Genomic DNA, 16,555 nt, shown 5'->3' on the forward strand with positions numbered 1-16,555 from the left:
TTTCTCTTCTTGTCATCTTGTATTAAGTTCTATGTCCCTTATTTTCAGGGACATCTTGTATGTTGTGTGGTGAGTGAGGTAGTGGGTGATCTCAAGTGAAGATACCTCTTTTACTGAGGAATGGTGACTGGCAATAGGAGAGAAGAGAGTGTTTGACCATTTCTGCTCATTCCTTTTACTTGACAGAGGTTAATTTCTTGCTAAGTCTTTCTTCTTTTTTGTGCTGAAGTGGAAAGTTTGAATCAGAGCTATCTCTTTTACTCCAGAAGCTTATAAGTCCATATCTCTTTACCTCTATGCACAGCTTCTTGACCCCCTTTGCTCCAAAGTTTATCTTTGTTAAATACTGTAAGCAGAGACAGATTTACTTTGAAGCCAGAGAAGCTTAAGCTACAGGGCTGCTTACTTGCATTGGCCATTCCAAGATCCTGTACTTTATTATTTTTTAATTGAAGTATAGTTGACTTACAATGTTGTGTTAGTTTCAGGTGTGCAGCAAAGTGACTCAGTTATACATACATATATATCTATTTTTTTTCAGATTCTTTTCCCTTATAGGTTATAATAAAATATTGAGTATAGTTCCCCCTGTACTTCATTTTGTACTTGTAATTTGCTATTATTTTCCTTAGAGCATTCTCCCTTCAGCTGCGTAGGATTTAGGCTCTTTAAAAAACCCTGAATTCACCCTTGAAAATAATCGTCTCTTCTGTCTCTTCTACTTACTCTTTTTCTTAAATTGAAGTATAGTTATTTTACAATGTGTAAAAAGCAATATGCTGCTGAAAAGTAATATGATTCAATTATACATATACATACATTTTTTAAAAATATTCTTTTCCATTATGGTTTATCACAGGATATTACTTACTTCCTCTTGAAGATTTGCTCCAACCATTGCTTTGTTTCTGTTGCCGTTCCTTCTGTCCTTGATCTCTGTTCAGGACAAGTTGAAGGCCAAACCTTAACTGATGGTTTCTCTGAATGGCTTCTTTTACTCTATTCAGTGCGAATGAATCCTAGAGAATTGAGAAGCCTTTCAAGACACAACGATGGCTGTGGTCCTGAGAAAACATGGGAGGAATCAGACTGGAGCTCTACTAAGGTATTTACTAGTTTGACATTAGTTAACATTTCTGAGCCTCAATTCCTCACCTGCCAAATGGAAATAATAATATTTACTGTTCATATTTGCTATGAGGATTAAACCAGAAAATCTAGGTTAAAGCACTCTTACTTCAAGTGCTTGACACTACTTGGTATCAACACATTTAAATTGGACTTTCTTCTTCCCACTAGCTATCTATTTTACATTTGGTAGTATATATATGTCAATGCTACTCTCTCACTTCGTCCCAGCTTACTCTTCCCCCTCCCTGTGTCCTCAAGTCCGTTCTCTACGTCTGCATCTCTGCATCGCATGGGGAGATCAACTCGGTGCTTTGTGACTACCCAGAGCGGTGGGATAGGGAGGGTGGGAGGGAGATGCAAGAAGGAGGGGATGTGGGGATATATGTATACATATAGCTGATTCACTTTGTTATACAGCAGAAACTAACACAACATTGTAAAGCAATTATACTCCAATAAAGATGTTAAAAAAAAAATGGACTTCCTTTTCCTTCAGCTGCCATAGCAGAATGTAGCAGAGAAAGTTGGTTATGCAGGGAGGATATTTCCCATCTGCATTTTTAGGGAACTTTTTTGACCTCCAAGAACTAGAAAAATGCTTGTCATTAGTCTGAAAAGGCAAGTGAGACCCCAGGCAGACACAAAGGGTGAAACTGCTGCTTTGTTTGAGAGAGTGGCAGTGGCAGCTGCAAGAAATGGCAGCAGCCGCAGCATCCCTGTAAGCCACCCATCTTCAGGCTCTAGAGTCTTTTGGGCTCTGATAAGAGAGAGTACATCCTTCCCATACCCAATGTATTAAAAGTTGGTTTTCACCCCTTTCTTTTTTGCTTCCTATGTTTACAGAATAAACATTTGGTCTTTAGATGGGAGAATGAATCTCTGTTGGGGGTGGAGGGGTGGCGTAGAATATCATTTATTAAATGGATACTTTTCAGGTGTGTTTCTTAAATGATACTTAACAAAAGGCAGAGGAGAGCCAGGGAGGCTTCAGTAAGCTGTTGAGTCAGGATGTCTTGTTCTTTCTGTCTTTTCTGTCAGAGTATTTGTTCATTTTGCAAAATCTTAGCAGCATGGTTTGTAACCATATTTTGAACATTAGGATTTTGAAAGATTGTATAATTTCTTGGCTTAAAAATTAAGGAAATGAACCACCTCATTATGCCTAATAGGTAACCCTAGGCAATAGAGAAAATTTATTATACATAATACCTGGTAAGTATATTGTGCCTGTGATCTTGTTGAGAATGTTTTATTCCCAAGGTATGTGGACATTTGCCTATTATATATTTTATCTATGCAGAAAAATAATGGAAAGAACATCAGGCTGGAAGAGAGGTGTTCTAATCCTAGTTCTATATCAGTCAAGTTTGTGACTTTTGGGTGAGTGACTTCATTTTGTGTTGTAGGTGATACATCTGCAAAGCGTGAAAGTAACTGTGTCTCTAGGTTGTGTTGAGAAGACACATGAGATCATATGTGTGCAAGTTTTGTAAGTTCAGAGGAAGATATACAGTAATAGTAACTTCTCACATTAACATGAGTGATTTAAGCATAAGGCTGAGGCCCTTGATATTTGAGAAAAAAAGAAGATGTAGAGAAATGACTGGTTAGTGTGAACTCAAAACTCTGAATCAAGATAGGTCACCACTTACCTGGACATTATTAATATAACTCTTTGTAGAAACACCTTCACAAAATTATAATTTAATATTATACCCAGTTTTTATTGAGGATATATTTTTAAAATAGCCAGTAGAAAAATTTTGCTTAAGAACATTGCCTATTAGGTCTAATGTTTCTTACATAAAGAGCTTCATGAAAAACTCCTCTAACTATTTAGTTTCAGGCAAAAGCAAAAAATAAAGAAAATCTGTATCCAGATGAATTGGTACTTTTAATCAAACAATAACCACTACATAATTCATTATATTTCTAATTTTGCCTTGACTCTCGGGAAGCTCACAGTTAAATATAATGACGAATTGCAGTAATTAACCTCAGTGTGTGGTTTTCCCATATAGTTATCTTCTTTCCTCAACCTTAAAGCCATTTTGTATAGGTGCCATGCATAATAAACTAATTCAAATATGTTATTTTTGAAAATAGGCAGGTAGATAAATAATATTTCTGTATAAATCTGGTGGCTCATTTGTGACCACTATATTGGTGACTCCAGGATATTTGGTTTGATTACCATGTAGGCAATTGAATATTGCTCTATTCAAAGGCAATCTGCATTGACCCTACACGGATGACTGGCATGCAAACCTTTGGCTACAAGGAGAAACTGAGAAAGAATGGGGACCAATTAGAACTAAGCCTTTACTAATACTATAAAAATAACTAAAACCATATGCTATCAATAATAGTGTAGTATAATCAACCTTAGAAATGAACAACAGCAATATTTTATTATTCATTCACATATGGCAGGATCGTATTTTGCCCTTGTTTCCTGAGTAATAATCATGGAACATTAAGATCTGAGATTCCATTTTCCCACTGCATGCTATCATGGCATTGGAGTAGTAGGATAAAAGTAAGTTTGTGCTATGTTTAGACAAATGGGCTAGAGACAGACTATCTTTGGTCTTTCATGAACCAGAACTATCAGAATATATTAATATATTACTCTGTCCAGGTAAGCGATGACAGAGTCATTGGTAGATGCCCAGAAGACACTGATGATTTCAAAAGTAATTCTGCTGGGCTGAGAGGGCAATGGGTTTTAAAGCTCACTAAATAAGGTTTTGAATTTCTTTTTTAGATGCAGGGCAGTGAGCAGAAGGTTGGAAAAGAGGGTCTAATGAAGCCTTGTTAGAGGTTGCCATTGAGATCAATTTTGGACTAAATATCCAAAAGAACTGAACCTCTTTCTGAATAGGGAAAGGTTACTCCAGTGGGACAAGCTCTGGCTTCCAAAACAGAGGGACTCCTTTAGACCTCAAAACTAGCATGCTCATGGACAGTCACCTGAGGCATTGCAGAAAGGCTTAATGAACCACATAGCAAGGCAAGGACAAGAAGAAGAATCTTTTTAAAACAGTTAAGAGATTAAGTCAATGCAAGCATTCTTCTTTTTGTGTTCCCGCATTTTTAGCACTATCTTACCATTAAAGAAAACCCATAGCTGGCAGTGCAGAAACTGGATAATAATCACTCATCTCCCTTGAATCTAAGCCTCATTCACCAATGATTTCCCTTCTTGAAACAGACTGCCAGGGCCAAGAGACTGGACAATACTTCTGAGAAAGAATAGGGCATGGCAGGAGATTCAGGGTGAGGAACGAGCCCACACAACCTACAGCTTTTAAGCTAAGTTGCTTACTCTTGCTCTTTTTGGGTAAGTTCTATCACAGCTATATTCTGATTGTGTGAGAGGGTGAAATCCCCAGAGTAGTAGAAGGAGATACAGTGTCTAGAGAGGGAAAAACCTTTGGGAAATAATGGCATTCTGTAGAAAGAAATTCAGGAGAGAGACTCAGTTTCCACCTTTGGGTACAGGTTGCATGTGTCTGTCCATTTATAGGCATCTAGATGAGAAGTAAGCTTTCTTCATGGAGGTGGAAATATTTACTGGAGAGAACAAGGAATAAAGGTAATATTTTTGAAATATCAACCAGGAAAGTTTATTCCTCTTCATGTTTCCTTATCTTTATGGCCCTTTCTCTTCATCACTAACCCCTCAAAAGTTATTACAAGCATAGAGAACAGAGTGAAAGTGACAACACTAGGGGTCAGAGCAAGACTTCCTGCTCCTGAGAGGAGGCAAGATTTTATAGAGGTGGAAGAGAAAGTTGGAAGGGAAAGCCTTTAAAGAGTCTGTGGTGATTTAGATCCACTACAGATTCATGTAGTTATATAAATGCATACAATTCATGCATGTCCCAATTTTAGCATTGATTTTGAATTATTAATGATTCAAATTAAGACCTATTTGCCATGAATCTTCAACTTCCTGATATTTATTAACTGTTTACATAGGGTAAAAATAAGGGAGCAATTTCAAGGGTTGTTAGATAGAAGTCAACAAGTTAGAATATAGGGTTTTGATGAAATGAAATTAATAAGAATAGGTATATTTTGAGTATGGGAGAGAAAAAAGATGTGATATGTAGAGTCTATCTTCATGGAACTTATCATTTTATTCAGGATATAAAATTGAGTATATGTAACATTATTAAATCATATGTGGCTCCATATATTCTAGTGGCAGCATGATTCAAACAATGTTCTAAATTCTCTAGGAAGCCAAAGCAAGAATGGGTCAGTGTTAATGAGGATGATTATAGTTGCTTCACACTGCATGGTCTTTGAAATCAAATACTTCTTGTATTACTCTTGGCTGTGCTACTTACTATTTGTGTGACTGTAGACATGTTAAATAACCCCTTTGAGCCTATTTTTATCATTTGTAAGATGAAGATTGTAATAGTGCCTACTTCATTGGGTTGTTGTGAGAATTTAATAAAATAATGCATGGTAAACACCAAGCATAGTCATTGGCACATAGTAATGTTTGTTAAATATAGATATGAAGGAGAAGGTAGCATAAGAGACAGTTTTTGGAAGACTTTGATGGGTAAAAAGGATGGAGGAAGGCGTCCCATATCAAGAGGATGTATGAGCTATGTCATACAAGTAGGAATGGCTTGTTTAGGGAGCAATGACATGAATCTGTCAGAACTAGAACATTCTCTCAGGAGAATTAGATTTTAAAAGTATGTTGAGATGGTAGTAGTCACAGAAAGGGACAGTAATAAGGTTCCCTGAGATTTTAAGAAAAAGGTCAGGAAAAGCTTACCATTTGAGAATGAAACAATTTCAAATCAGCTTATATTGATGGGATTATTTATTGACTTGATCCACAGACACCATGTATTGCTAAAGAGTCTTAGAAAATACAGTAGTCTAATCAGTAGCTCCCCAGTTTCTCGCTGCCTAAACAAGGTGATCAGGGTATATCTTTAGATTGAATTTGTAACTAAAGAAAGCTGCACCCTAATTAACTATATTGTTTCCTTTATGAAAGAATGGAAGTGTTGAATTCTGCATGAGCTCCCTCCAAAACTTTAGAAAAATAGTGAGAACCCATGGAAAGTTTTAGTCAGACTATAACATAATCAAATCACTGTTTTGGAAGCTGAATGGGAGTAGTAGGAAGAATGGACTGGAAGAGTAAAAATTGGAGGCAGGGAGGTAAATTTGAAGGCAATGATGCTTGATCCACCAGAGGGCAGACAGCAGAAGCAAGAAGAGCTACGGTCCTGAAGTGTGGAACAAAAACCACATTCACAGAAAGATAGACAAGATGAAAAGGCAGAGGGCTATGCACCAGATGAAGGAACAAGATAAAACCCCAGAAAAACAACTAAATGAAATGGAGATAGACAATCTTCCAGAAAAAGAATTCAGAATAATGATAGTGAAGATGATCCAGGACCTCCGAAAAAGAATGGAGACAGAGATAGAGAAGATGCAAGAAATGTTTAACAAAGATCTAGGGGAATTAAAGAACAAACAAACAGAGGTGAACAATACAATAACTGAAATGAAAACTACACTAGAAGGAATCAATAACAGAGTAACTGAGGCAGAAGAATGGATGAGTGACCTGGAAGACAGAATGGTGGAATTCACTGAGGTGGAACAAAATAAATAAAAAAGAATGTAAAGAAATGAAGACAGCCTAAGAGACCTCTGGGACAGCATTAAATGCAACAACCTTCACATTATAGGGGTCCCAGAGGGGAAGAGAGAGAGAAAGGACCCAAGAAAATATTTGAAGAGATTATAGTCGAAAACTTCCCCAACATGGGAAAGGAAATAGCCACCCAGGTTCAGGAAGCGCAGAGAGTCCCATACAGGATAAACCCAAGGAGAAACACACCGAGACACATAGTAATCAAATTGGCAAAAATTAAAGTCAAAGAAAAATTATTGAAGGCAGCAAGGGAAAAATGACAAGTAACATACAAGGGAACTCCCATAAGGTTAACAGCTTATTTCTCAGCAGAAACTCTACAAGCCAGAAGGGAGTGGCATGATATACTTAAAGTGATGAAAGGGAAGAACCTACAACCAAGATTACTCTACCCAGCAAGAATCTCATTCAGATTCGATGGAGAAATCAAAAGCTTTATAGACAAACAAAAGCTAAGAGAATTCAGCACCACCAAACCAGTTCTATAACAAATGCTAAAGGAACTTCTCTAAGTGGGAAACACAAGAGAAGAAAAGGACCTACAAAAACAAACCCAAAACAATTAAGAAAATGGTCATAGGAACATACATATTGATAATTACCTTAAACGTGAAGGGATTAAATGCTTCAACCAAAAGACACAGGCTTGCTGAATGGATACAAAAACAAAACCCGCCTATATGCTGTCTACAAGAGACCGACTTCAGACCTAGGGACACATGCAGACTGAAAGTGAGGGGATGGAAAAAGATATTCCATGCAATTGGAAATCAAAAGAAAGCTGGAGTAGCAATACTCATATCAGATAAAATGACTTTAAAATAAATAATGTTACAAGAGACAAGGAAGGACACTATGTAATGATCAAGGGATCAATCCATGAAGAAGATATAACAATTATAAATATATATGCTCCCAACATAGGAGCAGCTCAATACATAAGGCAACTGCTAACAGCTATAAAAGAGGAAAAGAGGATTGGGATTGACATGTATACACTGATGTGTATAAAATGGATGACTAAGAAGAAAATAAATAAACATTTAAAAAAATTTTAAAAAAAAGAAGGCAATGGTTCTTACAATTCATGTTAAATGGCTCAATTTGCAAATAATCTTTGACATATAATTTGTTTGGAAAAGTACCATAAAATATAACAGTAGTTTAATGACCAATTTAGAACCATAGTGATAGTATAGATCTAGGTCTAGGTAATTTGTAAAACTTAATTTTTTTCTGCCTAAGGACCACCAATTTTTTTTTTTTTTTTTTTTTGGTGAAATAAAATGAGTATGTTCATTTGAAAAATACTGTTAAAACCAATACCCAGGTACCTGCCATTCTGTTTAAGACCTAGATTGTTACCAGAACCTTAGAATCCCCTTAAGTGCCCTCTGCCCCAATTGTATCCATCTCCTGGAGGTAACCACTACCCTGATTAATACAGGTTCTCTTGATTATAATTATTGTTTATCACTTCTGTATGTCTACGTAAACAATATGTTACTTTTCCTATTTCAGTACTTTATATAAATGGAATCATACTCTTCTGTGATTTGCTTCATTATCTCATTATAATTTGTGGATTCACCAACATTAACATGTATAGCTGTAGTCCATTCCTTTTCACTGCTGTATACTATTCCATTATATGACTATACCATAATTTGGTGAACTAGTTTAACATGGTATAGATATTTGGCTATTTCAAGTATTTTTCCTATTATTGATAGTAATGCTGTACCAGCCTCAGTTTACATGCCCTGCTACTGATCTGCTAGTCCCTCCCACCCAACCTTTTCCTATGTTCATGCATCTCTAGTAACTACTCATACTATTTCTATGGTCATCAAGTCCAGGAGCTGTTATTATCACAGACTAAAATGAGCACACATGCATGGCACTAACCGGCAAAAGAGACTATTGTGTTGTGTGCCATCTGGACTAGACCATGAGGGCTCTGGCTTCTACACTGATTCCTTGGAAGAAACAGTTGACACAAAATGGCAATGGGGGAAGCCAATTTCCTGCAAAGCAGTCTTTGTCCAGGATGAGTTGAGAGAGAGGAAGGAGGTATCAGATACATTGATCTCTCTTTCTCTTCCCTCCCCCCAACAGACTCTTGTAAAACAAAGTAGTTGCATAAGCCTCTTTGAAGACATTCAAAGATGGAGCCATTTATTATGTTTGACCAGCTTTTGAATATATTTACCCTCCCATCTTTCCTACCTCACTTCACTTTTTAAAAAACTTTTTATGGCTTATTTTAGATATTTTACTTTTTTTCTCCCTCCTGCTTCCCTCACTGCATTCTCCAGTAAAGTCTGAGCACGTAAACTTTTACCTCAACCCCTGTTTTTCAGGGAACCCGGTTTTACACAGCTGCAATGGGCATCTTAACACTTTTTGTTCTTTTCAAGTACATGCTCAAATAGTTTCTTCAGAATATGTACCTAGGAATAGAATCGCTAAGTTGTAGCTATAGTTGTAGCTGTAGAATTGCTGAGTTGTAGTAAATGCTCAGATTGACTAAGCAATGTCAAGCTGTTTTCCTAAGTGATTTATACCTGTGTATACTTTCAGTAGCACTGCATGAGACTTCCTGTTGCTTTACAGTCTCTCCAAAACTTGGTGTTGTCTATATTTTTAGTATTTCTAGTTTGGTGGGTATATAATGACATCTCACTTGACTTTGCTAAGCTTTTCCTTGAATATAAGTGAAGCTGAGGACTATTTCATATGTTCACAGGACATTTGTATTTCATCCTCTGTAAAATGCCTGACCATGTCTTTTGCAAATTTTCTATTGGTACGGCTGTCTTTTCTTCCTGACTGGTCAGAGTTCTTTATATATTTGTGCAGTAATCCTTTCTTGGTTATATGTCTTTCAAATATCTTCTCCTGGCTTTTTTTTTTTTTTTTTAACCCATATCGATTACCATTTATCCCTGTACCTTTTAATGCATGGTCTGTTTCTTCCACACTGATCTGCAATGTTTGCTCTGTCATAAATCAAGTTTCCACGTATACATGGGTCTGTTCTGGACTGTCCATTTTGTTCCATTGTTCTGTATGTCCACCCTTGCTCTAATACCACATTATCTCTATTAATATAGCTTTATAGTAAGTCTTGAAAATTGGTAGGGCAAGTTGCCTTGCCTTACTCTTGTACACTATCTTGTCTATTTCTGATCTTTTGCTTTGCCAAGTCACACACACACACACACACACACACACACACACACACGCACACACAGACGCAAATAACCTGTTAGGATTTTTTCTGGAATTGCATTGGATATTTAGATCAATTTCTACTATGCTCATGAAGGTGATCAGTTTCTGAGTTTTCTTTTTTGTACTGTACTTGTCTTTTTTGGTATCTCATAAAATGCATGGGAGAATGTTTCCTATTTTTCTATTCTCTGCAATAGTTTATGTAAGATTTGAATTGTGTGTGCCTTTAATGTACGATAGAATTCTCTTGTCAAGTCACCTGGGCCCGGATTGTTCTTTGATCAAATATTTTTAAACTACTGCTTCAATTTCTTTAATCATTCTAAGACTATTTAGATTTTCTGTTTCTCTGTGAGTTATTTTTTTTTGGTGCTTATATGCGTCTTATTCATTTCATCTGTGTCTTCAAACTTCTTGGCATAGCATTGTTTGTACTTCCCTTTTATCTGTTTCACTTCTGTTATACCTGATTCATGCCCACTTTTTCATTCCTAATATAGCACTTTTGTTCTTTTTCTTCTTGATTAATTTTGCCAAAGTTTTGTTGTCTTCTTTTAATCTTTCCTAAGAACCATCTTTTAGTCTTTCCTAAGAACCACATTTTGACATTATTTATCATCTCTATTTTATGCCTTATATTTCACTAATTCCTGATTTTAGCTTTATTTCCTTCATTTTGTTTTCTTTTGATTTATTCTGATGCTCTTTTTCTAACATCTTAAGTCGTATGCTTAGCTCATTAATTTTGAGGCTTTCTTCTCTTTAAACAGTTTTTGGATTAAGATCTACATACAGAAGACTGTAAAAGCATATACATCCAGTTTAATGAATAATTATTAAGTAACCACTCTTCAGATCAAGAAATGGAGAACTACCAACTCCATTAGTCCTCTGTACAGTCATCTTGTGTCCCTGATCATGTAACCTCTGCCCTCTACATGTAACCACTACCGTGATGAGATATAATTTGTTTATTTAAAATTTTATTACTTAAATATTCATCCCTAAATGATATAGTTTAACCTTCTCTGTTTTTGAACTTTACATTTAATGGAACAAAACATAATGTACCCTTTATAAACCTTATTTTTTTCACCTGATATTATACCTGTTAGATTCATTCTTTCACTTTCATTGCTGTAATCAATTTTGTGAATATACCACAATTTATATATCCAGTGTGCTATTATTAAACATTTGACTTATTTCCGGTTTTTGCTATCACAAATAATCCTTCTATGAATATTCTCGTACATTTCTCTTGGAGCAAGAGTTTCTCTATATACTAGATGCAGAATTGTTCACCCATAAGATATGTGTAAGTTAGCCTTCAATAGAATATGGTAAACAGTTTATCTAAGTGTACCAGTTTACACTTTCACCAGGTACCAATTTGCAATCCTGCAAGCAGTGTACAGTATATAAGAGTTCTCGGAGCTCCATACTTGGTCTTCTCTAACTTTTTACGTGTCTCCAGTCTGGAAAGTGTATACAGGTATTTAGTTTTGCTTTATAATGAGCATTCCCTGATTGCTACTAAGATTGGGCTCATTTTTTTTTTCTTCTAATATCATCATTTAAGCTGTATGTTTTATCATAGTTCTGCTTTATTTGCATCCCACTTAGTTTAATAAAATGCATTTATTGTTTTAGTTCTAAATATATTGTAATGTTCATTATAATTTCTTCTTTAACCTAGGAATTACTTCAGAATTTGTTGTTAAACTTCCATATATAGGACATCAATGTCTTACATCTCCTAATTTTGTCTTTATTTTCTCCAGCAACTACAGTGATTGGCTCTCTTTTCAGGGATTTTTTTCCCCACTGCAAAATAACAAAATTTGTAATTACTTAATAAAATTTAACAGTGTAGAGGGGGGGAAAAATACATTGATGCAGATGGTGGACAGGGCCACTGAGTACATTCTCTACGGATACTTGATTCAAATTCATGCCTCAACAAAATTACAAATTACAATCTTTTATTAAATTTAAAATAAGGGATATATCAAAGTGAGTATTAAAATCTATGAATTATATTGGCATTTACTCAACAAATTTCAATGATCTTTCATATGTATCACTTAGTTTGACTCAACCATAGTCCTGTAAGATAGGTGATATTATGCCTGTCTTATAGATGGCACAGTTCAGAGTTGTTGAGGGCCTGGATTAAGGCTGTGAGAGTGCAGGTTTCTGGATAGATATAAGGAAAATTGCAGAGGTAATATAGATGGGTCTTAGAAGCCATTTTGAAATACAATTAATATTAATTTAGATAAGTATCACAAGAAAAGGAGCAGATTTTAGATGGGAGAAAGGTGAATTTGAGGAGTGGCAAAAAAAATTCATATTTAAACTTATTCATGGAGCAGCATGAAACAATATATTTGGAGGTAAGAAGCCAAGAAATGTCTAAATTTATCTGTGGAAAGGTGATGATAGGAGCCATGTGAGAGGATGAGAGTATCTAAGGGGAGGAATGGTGACTGTGAAGAAGGGCAGAGCCTTGGGTTCTGTCTACATTTGAAGGATAAGTGGAGGAAGAAGAAAGAGCTAAAGAAACTGAACTGAATGCAAAAAAGATGTATGAGGAAAACTGGAGAGTGTAGTTTCATGATAGCCAAAGGAGGAGAATATTTGAATCAGGGAGAGGGTGTGGTTGCCTCAGCTGCTGTAGAGAGGCTGGTTATTAAGAGAGTGAAGAGTCCACAGAATTTGATGATTAGAAAATCAGTGGTGGGCTTCCCTGGTGGCACAGTGGTTAAGAATCTGCCTGCCAATGCAGGGGACACGGGTTCGAGCCCTGGTCCGGGAAGATCCCACATGCTGCAGAGCAGCTAAGCCTGTGCACCACAACTACTGAGCCTGTGCTCTAGAGCCCGTGAGCCACAACTACTGAGCCCACGTGCCACAACTACTGAAGCCCACGCACCTAGAGCCCATGCTCCACAACAAGAGAAACCACCACAATGAGAAGCCCGCCCACCACAATGTAGAGTAGCCCCCGCTTACCACAACTAGAGAAAGCCCGTGCGCATCAACAAAGACCCAACACAGACAAAAATAAATAAATTAATTAATTTTTTTAAAAAAGTTACTTTCAAAAAAATAATCTGTGGTGACCTTATTGAAAAGCAGCTTCAGTAGAGTTGTGGGTCAGAGGCTAGATTGTAATCAATTTAGGAATGACTCAATGGTGAGAAATAGTAGATGATTCTTTCCTGTAGTTTGTAATGAAAAGAAGAGAGAGAAAAGGAGAGTTTAAGGGAAACACTGGCAGAGTGTAGGTTTTTGTTTTGTTTTCTTATCTTAATAGTGACATTTGAGTGTATTTTTACAAGAGAGGGGGAAGTTATCAATGTTGTAGAAAAGATTGAAAAATCAAAAAAGGGGCGATATGATAGGAAATGTGTTGGAGATGGAAAAGTTGCTGAATTTATAGTCAAGAAGTTAGTGTTTATATGCTGGCTCTGCCACTGTCCCGGTTTATGTTTATAGACAAATCATTTGGCATGTTGTGTTCCCAATTTTACTCATCTGTCCAGTCAGAATAATCACATTTACTATATATATCTTAAGGAATTGGTGTAAAAATTGAATAAATAATATTTGCAGAAGTGCAGTTAGGAATGAATATATATCATATATCTGGGTGCACAACTGTGATAAGTGGTCATTAATATTGATTTCTTTTTTCTTTGGAATAGATATTATTAGTAAGAGTGATAGTGACTGTATGGACACAGTTCCAGAGGGTGGGTTCAAAGGTACCGATGTAGTTTCTCCTTGAAAATGTGTTTAGACATAGCTTCCTCCAAAACAGAAGGGAAGAGGAAGATAAAGGGAAAGTTTGAAGGAGAAACTTGAAGGATGTGATTACAGAATATTCAGGGCTTTTTAAAATTCCAAATAGGTAAAATTCAAATTCAAATGACAGATCAGTTATTTGTAAGTAGCCTGAACAAATGTGGGGATACTGCTACTTTTATATCTTATATCGCTAGCAAGAGCTTACAGAAAATTGTTTTATCTTCAGTTTTTTCTCAGGAGCTTCAATTTTTGGTCCACTCTTCATTCTGTGAGTTCTTATATCATCTATGAAACTTGTTTGGAGTTTCTCTAACAATGTTATCCAAGAAAATTTTTTTTTTTTTTTTGCGGTACGCGGGCCTCTCACTGTTGTGGTCTCTCCCGTTGCGGAGCACAGGCTCCGGACGCGCAGGCGCAGCGGCCATGGCTCACGGGCCCAGCCGCTCCGCGGCATGTGGGATCTTCCCGGACCGGGGCACGAACCCGTGTCCCCTGCATCGGCAGGTGGACTCTCAACCACTGCAACACCAGGGAAGCCCCAAGAAAATATTTTATGAATACTATGTGCAAAACATTGTGCTAGGGCAGTATTTCTCAACTAAGGATAGTTCTACATACATGAACATGACTCTGGCCAACAAGGGTGTTACAAATATGGAGGGACAGTTTCAAGGGTCACAATAACTAGAATGCTGTTGGCATTTTGTGGAAGGGGGCTACAGTTATTAAATATCCTTCAGTTCATAAAACAGTCCTACACATTTGCTAGAGACTGTGGGGAACAAAACATTAAAAAACAATTTTGCTTTAAAGCAATATGTATGTAGTTTCATTGTGGATGCAAGACATACATACTAAAGATTCTGTAACAGTAGAAGATACTGCTGAAGTATGTAAAATAAGTGGGAAGGATAATGGCATTATTGATAACAGGGACCATACCCATTCCATTTTTTCCTGGCTCCTGACCTACTGCTTGGAAAATCATAGGTCTCCAATAAATATATATTGAATGAATAAGTGAATGAATGAATGAATATATGATCTAGGATTTGAGAAGAGAGGTGTCAAAGGGAATAGTGTGCTGCAGTGACAAGAGCACAGAATTGGGAATCAAGAAGGAGGCTTGGGGTTCTGGTCATTATTTGCCCACTGGCTCTGTAATTTTAAATAAATCATTAAATTTCTAAGTCTTGATTTCATCGTCTATAGACAAGACCATTGTACTAGATTATTTCTAAGAAAATTTCCAACTCTAAAATTCAGTGGTTCTATGAATTAGGGACAGTTATGTATAGGAGATGAAGTTGGAATTGGGTGTTAAAGTGTAGAGCAAAAGGAGTCAATGCTTGGAAGGGAAGGCAGTGTGAGCCTTGTCATCATAGAGTAAGTCTGAATGTTCAACATCTTCTGGAGAGGAAAGTTCTTGTTTGGAAGTAATGACTGGCAAGTTTGGGGCAATGACTGTGGTAGCCTTTGAGATTTAGGCTAACAAGGTGAATTTAATCCTGTAGATAATTGATTTGGCTTTTGCTTCACTCAGTCCAGTTTTAGAGTAGCATCATTGCTTCAGGTCCTTCTCACTGTGTTCTCCCTGCCAGATTAGCCAAAATTGGTCATAAACCCTTTGACACTACAGTTGGAACTGTTGACCTTTGTCTGTGGAACAACTTTAGCCCTGTATGTTATTCTCCTAGGCCAGAGTTACTCAAAGTATAGTCTCCTGATGATAACTTCCAAATCTCCTAGGATGTGTGTTCAAGATGCAGATTCTCAGGTCCTACACAGATAGGCTGAGCCTGAGTTTCTAAGGGGTGCTATCCAAGAATCCATATTTAAAACAAGTGAATCAGGTGAGTCTTATGTACAGAACTGGCTTCATGGGAGTGTGACCTGTGCCCCAGGTCACACTGGGGCCCACACTCAGAAGGGTCCTGCACTTGGTTTAATGCTCTGCTGTTGCTCTCTTGAGATTGTTAAACATTTTGAATAAGGTGTCTGCTTTTTGATTTTGCACTGGGCTCCACAAATTCTATAGTCAGTACCACTTATGAGAAGTGCTAAAGTTTGAGAACTACGACCTTAGCTCAGTCCTTATGTATTCCCCAATTCCTTCCCATTCTCATTGGTCTTTGTCATAGTGTGCCTAGCGTGACTTTTACGAAACACATGGGGATTATGACATCAGGCAATTATAAATGTTGAAATGGCTTTTGGTAGAAATTCAAATGACAGAAGGTATGTTTTTTTCGAAAAAAAGTTTAATAGCATTATGGTTTGTAGAAAATAAAGACTGGAGGTTGGGAGGCAATTTAGGAGATGATTGTAATAAATCATACCTGAAATGATGAGAGTTTGAAAAGGAAAGGTAGTTGGAATGGAAAGAAAGTAATGAGTTTCCAAACAAAAACAAAGGAATTCATAGCACTTGGTAATTGATTAGTTATATGCCCAGAAGAGTTCCCAAGCCTTGGGGCCAGGTGAATGAAATAGGCATGTTATGAGAGGCATTTGGGTGTGGAAGGAAAAAGACATTTCATTTTTGATACATAGCATTTGGTGGCAGGTAATCCAGGTAGAAAGGCCCAGTTGGATATTACAAATTAGAGCTAACGGTTTGATGCAGAAATTAAAGCCTGAAGCATCTTCAAAAAAGAGATAACACTT

At 36.7% G+C, this 16,555-nt stretch overlaps 1 long non-coding RNA gene across 1 annotated transcript in view; it reads left to right on the plus strand.

Moving 5' to 3' along the window:
- Positions 1-1,047: 1,047 nt before the first annotated feature.
- Positions 1,048-16,555, plus strand: part of LOC132418968 (uncharacterized) — a 60,604-nt gene continuing 45,096 nt past the window's right edge. The window contains exon 1 of the long non-coding RNA XR_009518060.1: positions 1,048-1,105. This is a non-coding gene — a long non-coding RNA (uncharacterized lncRNA). The remainder of the gene's footprint in view (positions 1,106-16,555) is intronic.

This window comes from Delphinus delphis, chromosome X, assembly GCF_949987515.2.
Source record: "Delphinus delphis chromosome X, mDelDel1.2, whole genome shotgun sequence".
In the NCBI taxonomy this organism is placed as follows: Eukaryota; Metazoa; Chordata; class Mammalia; order Artiodactyla; family Delphinidae; genus Delphinus; species Delphinus delphis.